Source organism: Limulus polyphemus, unplaced genomic scaffold, assembly GCF_000517525.1.
Source record: "Limulus polyphemus unplaced genomic scaffold, Limulus_polyphemus-2.1.2 Scaffold4546, whole genome shotgun sequence".
NCBI lineage: Eukaryota > Metazoa > Arthropoda > Merostomata > Xiphosura > Limulidae > Limulus > Limulus polyphemus.
This window is the reverse complement of record NW_013670156.1, coordinates 16,313-23,001: the sequence shown is the minus strand read 5'-3', so window position 1 is coordinate 23,001 and position 6,689 is coordinate 16,313. Positions and strand designations below refer to the sequence as shown.

The 6,689-nt window shown below is 39.3% G+C and overlaps 1 protein-coding gene across 1 annotated transcript in view; it reads left to right on the top strand.

Annotated features, from left to right (window-relative positions):
• Window positions 1-6,689, top strand: part of LOC111088837 (fasciclin-2-like) — a 66,504-nt gene that overhangs the window by 49,351 nt on the left and 10,464 nt on the right. The gene's annotated exons all lie outside the window — the stretch shown is intronic.

Here is a 6,689-nt window from a genome sequence, read left to right as displayed (position 1 = left end):
AAAGTGTTCATGGAACAGTGGATAACACAATTTTAAGTACATGGAAAAATCCATACGGATTAAGAAGCAAAACTCACTAGCCAGTTGTTCATAGAATTTGTCGAGAGCTGGTTTTTAAAAAAACACACTTCACTATATCATTCTCAGCCTGATACTTTGGCTGAATATACAGTACAGACCATCAAACAGATATTTGTTAAGCTTCTGAGCCTTGTACAAACTGACTGGAATGTGCACTAACCATATGCCAGATGGCATATCATGTAACTGAACAGCAATTAACTGATTGCTCTCTGAATCTTCTGAATATCAAACAAGATGCAAGATGTAAAGCTGATGTATAGCCCTTAGCCAAGTCAAGACATATAACAGTGTCTACAGAAGTATATGAACTGACTTACCCTGTAGATGTTGGCAGTTGGATATAGCAGATTAATGACAAGAGTGCATATGACAAAACAGTGACAGAATCAAAATTCAAGCCTTGAGAATTATTTGCTTCAGAAATCAGTAACCACTGAGCAGATTGACCCAGATTGAGAAAGAACTGTGTTGTATGATCTAGATTTAACTGATGATGAGAAATATGCTATCAGCACATATCTGACAGTCTATGCAGAGTTGACTTCCTTAATTGTAGTTGAAATTAACTGCTTGACCAGCAGTTAGGATGGTCAGTTGATTGATAAATCAATGGCTGAAAGGAAGTGGAACCCCCTTTCTTTCCAAGCTATGAAATGTTAGTTTATTGTAGAATTTTTACAAAATGTTTTCTGGTAATCACTCAGTTATACTGAAGTTAGGATAGTCAATTAAACAGTCCCAAGATTATATACTTTTAGAAAAATAAAATATTTAATATAGAATTTTTCTACTATTTATAATAAAACACTTATTATTTAATCTGAATAGTTCACATGCAATGTGAATTTTATTTTGAGCATAAAACTACTATTTCTCATCTCACAGTTTTACATTTCATTTGCATAATCTTTAGAACCTCTTAGATGAATATCAAAAGTTTTGTAAGGTAAATTTTTATATGTTTTTTTCCATTTTCTCTATTATATCATTAACTCCAGATTCCATCATCAATGTACAGTGCAATATAATGTTTAAAATTAAGAAATGAAAGTAAGTACATACCTTTTAAATTATTGAAGAATATTTTTCAAATTTCTTTTTGTCATATGCATAATTTCACGTCTTTATCTTTTTACTTGTAGTTTATTTTTAATTTTCCTTTCCAATTCTTTGTCTTTTATTCATTATCCCTAGATCCACAACATGTCCTGCACAGTGCTCTGTTGTTATTATATCGCGAGTTTCATGCACAAATTCCAAACTTTTCAAATATGCATTTTAAAACACAAATAAATACATAATTAATTAAGATATAAATGTAAAACCTAAATACAATCTAACTGTTCAGCAAACTAATACATATAAGGTGAGAAACATTTGCCAAACATTACATACCCTTCAAGATAACAATGGACTAAGCTTATTTTCTACAGATCCATACACAGGTAGAGGTTTCTTCAGGCTATAACTGAATAGTTTGCAATCTGCTCTTTCTATTGGTTATAAACATGACATTCAAATTCAATGTATTGCATGACAACACAGCTTAGACTTTGCAAATGGGCATGGCTGACCTTAAACTTAGAAATATTAGAATGTTGTTTCATACCAGGAGACATTCTTGGAAGTTTCCCCCAGCTAATGACAGACAGCTGGAACTGTACTTTGACTGTCTATGCCAAAAGTCTATATTAGGAACTCATAGTTTCTTGTGTAAGACCTCTTCAACTTGAGAATTTTAACCACAATGAATCATGTGACAGCAAAACCTGTAGTTTTAATTATTGTTCCAGATTTTTCTTTTTAATGTACAAGAAAATAAACTTAGATAATATAAATTCTTAAATTATAACTTACTTGATAATAGTAATTTCATTAAAATAAGTTTATAGAAAAGTGGTTTAATTCAATTTTGAAGTTAACTCAGTAAAATCTCATGATGTGCACAGAAAGGGGTTTAAAGGTTCATCGTGTTCAAAGGGTTAAGTTGTAGCGGCATTTGATGTTTCTAAGGAATGTATTCCAATAAGATTCTCTCCTTCTTCTCACAAGATTAGCTTTTCTCATTTTGTGCTGCTCTCTGTGTGCAAACTTTTTCAGAAATGCATGCCACAAACCTTCATCACCCCTCTGTTGGAATACAAAGTTCCAATGCATCTCTCATTGCAAATCATCATGCATCACCTCTCCACCAATAGGAGAGCACTACTATCATGTGATGCGCTGTAACTTCTTGTTTGGCAGCTGTTGAGTTCAGATATTCTTTTTTTACATTGTTCACTTACCCTGAAGTGGTTTATTTTTTCATTTTTTATATTTTTTTTAACTTTATTTACTACACTTCACAGTTGTGGAGTTAGTATTTTATTAAAGCATTGTTTCTTCATGTTTATCACATTTTCCTGCTTATGAATTCCAAGTTGCAGTCACAACTTCGGAAACGTCGCCAGCATCTGATGCTGTAAGTGTCTGTTGCCGTATTTTCAGCCATGGGTGCAGGTTACCCATTGGGGTTTACATTGTCACTCATTTGTGGGGAGATTGAGTGGTATATGAGCCAACCTAGACCTTCCCTCTTACATGAAACAACTTTGCAACCCTATTTAGTTTCCTCCCATCCCCCAATATTAGGGTTCACGTGGACCGACTTGCCTCTCAACTGGGGGAGGGCATTAGTATGCCTTGTTCCCCACAGTCTTCAGATCAGTCTGCTCTTGCTTATCATCAGGGAGACCTTTCCTTTCTCGATCAACAGTTGTTGGGGTTGGTTCTATCTGTTTGGGGGGCAAACCCAGATTACCTTGTACAACTTAACCAAGCCCAATTTTTTCACCTTTGTCTCGACCTCACGACTCTATTAAGACACCTTTCTTCCCTTCACCTTCTGTAAGAGGCTCTTCACAGGAACCATGAGGGGTTTTCCTCTCCATCCTTACTTCTATGTTGGCTCATCTGTTGTTTTCAGCTTTTGCACATCAAACGTGGTTTGCTTGTTATTGGGGCCTCTTGAACTGTGATGCAGTTTTGGTGCAGACCCATCTCCAGGCTCCTTATCTGAGGGTTCTCTGCATAGTGCTGTTTTTGCAGCATTATGTATTTGAATCAGGTTCCTGAGTCTTTGGAGTCACGGGTGGCTTCGGCTTATCAACATTATACCCTTACTAACTTGGTACCTCATTTGTCGTAGTCACAGTCGAACATGGCACCGATCCTGTCCCCCATCTTTCCTCTTCCCACCCTCCTGCATTTGACCATTTACTTGATAATGCGCAATTTGCCAACAGCAGTACAGTAGACTATGTGATTGGTTCAGACCAAGTGGGGGCTCATCTCTTGAATTTCGTTCATTTATGATGACCACTTTTTTTTAATGTCTGGGTTCACAAGGTGCTCTCCGAAGGATATTTTAACCCCTTTCTCTCTCCCTTCCTCCATTATCCAGTATCTTCTCGGGATCCCTCAACATTCCAGCATCTGTCAGAGGTAGTTCAGGACCTCATCACACAACAGGTTATTGAAACTGCTCCACCAGGTTCATGGGGTTTTACTCCTGCCTGTTTGTGGTCCCCAAGAAGACCAGGGACTGTCATCCTGTCTTTGATTTATCTGGTCTCAATCACTATGTTCACACTCCTCACTTTACCATGGAGACAAAGCTTTCTCGTTGGTGGGCATTTTTTCCGGGTCTTTTGATGATCAAGGTGGACATTTCCAATGCTTATCTGTACGTTCCTGTGGTGGAGCATTTCTCTCCATATCTTTGGTTTGTCGATCAATGGGTTGTGTACCAGTTTCACATCTTACCTTCTGGCCTAGCCTCAACACCATGTGCATTTTGTCATGTGGTGCACTCCTTTGCTCGTCATATTCATGCCATGGGGTTGCATGGATGACTGACTTCTTCTTACTCATTCCAAATGGGAGTCAGCCTATTAAACTCATGGCTCTGTCTGCTTCTGGGTATGCCCCATATCGATGTCTTTGCCTCCACCCTCAATCACAAATTACCTCAGTTTTGGTCCCCAGTTCCCCATCCTTGAGCCTTGGCTGTCAATGCCTTCAGCCAGGCTTGGTCTCATCTGTTCCTTAATGTTTACCCTCCAATCCATTTACTTCATTGGGTGGTCTCCCTCATTGACGCCAATCCATACACAGTCCTTCAGATTGCTTCTTACTAACCCACTCAACCTTAGTTTCCTAGGTTTTTCCAACTGCAGGTGGTCTTTCCTCTTCCCTTCCATCTCTACATGCTTCATCAACCCCAGTCACCAGTGCTCCATCCTGCACCATCTGTCGTCCACCTTCACACGTAGCCTTTGTCAAGTCCTTGGCGAGGAGTTCCTGTTTCTCTCACAGAGTAGCTTCACATTTAACCCATTCCATTTTTGGCTATTTATCAACTTGACTCGGGGTTTCCAAGCTTTTCACCAAATGTTCGCCTTATCTCAGAGTTTCTCACATGGCTCTTTGAGAGGAGATCTTTAATCTTCTCGATTTTGGGGTTTCAGGTGGTATTATTCCATACCTTCCATTTTTTCCCATTACCACAAGGCCTATGCTTCCCCTGTCCTATTCATCTTGATCCATTCCTTCCAGCTCCATCAACCATCAAAGCATCCATCACTCTTAGACTGGGACATTAACATTATCCTTCATGCCTTCACTTTATCTCCATTCAAACCTCTGTGTTCCCTGTTTCACCTCTCTTTGAAGGCATATTTCCTCCTCTTCGTGGCCTGCGGGCATTGTAGATGGGATATTTTTGCCCTCGACATTACCAGGACCTTGTACCACTCCTCCTACCTTATCATTTATCCAGATTCTGCTTTCCTTTCTAAGACATCTGTGGCTCCAGAAGGTCAATTCTCGTTTTCCCCTATCTGCCCATCCTTTATATCTCATCTCTACCCTCGTCCTGATCTGGATAGACTCCTCTGTTCTGTCTGTGCCCTCTGTTGTTATATTGCTTGTATGGCTTCCTTCCGGGGTCCTCGTTCCCGTTTTTTTATCCCTTGGCAACCTTCCTCTTCCCATGATCTTTCCCTGGTTACCCTGATCAATTGGGTTTGATGTTTGATCCAGTTGGTCTATTTCTCCTTTCTCCTTCCCAGTGTAATCTTATTCACGTTTCCTCACATCAAATCTACCAACTTATCTTCCTCCTTGCTTATCGTCTTTGTCAGCCATTGGAAGAGATTCTATGATAAAGCATGTGGAAGACTCTGCACACATTCATCTCCTACTACCTACAGCACATCGCTATTTTTGCTTCCTGTTCTGTGGTGAGTGGTGCCTGGCCATATTCTGTCTGTACTCGGAATGTGTTCCACCTAGATGGCTATAACCATTCACAGACATCTTGCTATCAAATCTGCATTGTAAGCCATGTTAATTCTTAAACATTTTCCATGGTTATGTACACTCACCCCTGAGATTGGGGTGTTTCACTAGAGTGTAAATTCCACATGATAATTGTGTCATAATATGCCCATCCCAGACTGTATCATTCATTGACACTATGAATAAACCAAAAGGTGATTGCTGCCCATCTCTGCCATGCCTAGATTTAATAAATCGGTGTGGTCTGCTTTTAAAAATAAGGTTTTATTATCACCCATTGAACTGTCTCAGTGTTGCAGTCTTTCCAGACTCTCCACTGCACTTTTTCCCTCTTTCTTCCAATGGAGTATGGGAGTCCTTACCACTTACCAGTTCCAAGTTGCTGGGGTGGTTGACCATGGAGGCTACCTGCTGCATATGTTCCACAAAGATGGCTATAACAATTCAGTTCAGAGTAGGGCGGTGGTGTTCTGCCAGTGTGGAAGGAATTAGAAGATCATGTTCCTCCCTCCAGGAGTTCCTCATCCCATAATTTTAGGGTTCCCATGTTTAGGTGAGGAGTTAATCCAAAGAGTTCTTTCTTTAACTTTATCTATACTATTTTGTATTGGTGCAACTGAACACGAATTTATAATAGCAAGATTAAGTGACTCACGCAATGAGTCTACAAGGCCTTGCTTTGCATATTCCTCCCTCATTTATACTTTAGTGTTGTGGGTCATGGTGGAGTAATTGCAGATTGTTACAGTTCTTTCCCTTCCACTATCCTCTGATGTTTCTCATTCCGAGGATGTTAATGCACTTGGAGTGGTTCCTGTCAATTTTACTTTTGAGGGAGATGGTTTACATTATGTAGACATCTTGGGTTCCTGGATCTATCAATTTATCATACTTACATGTGGCATATCTGAAATTTGTTTTTGGACACCAGATCTTTTGCCAGCCATGGTATATCCTCCATCATATCCTTGACCATGCAATCCATTTAGAGATAATCCAACATCATTCAAAATATTTGTACAGTAGCTATATGACTTCAGCTTCCAATTAGAAAGTGCCAACAAAAGCCATTACATGCAACTATTTCAAACCAAAAAATGCTAATGTTTCATCAGAAGAATGTAGACTATGTATAAAACGCTAAATACCATAAGTAGCTGTGCTATAACTATATAAGCATAATTTTTTACATAACAAAAAATCAAACCTCCTTGGACCCCCCATGTATGTTTCCACTATAATGACCCCCCCCCCCCCCCCCCCCC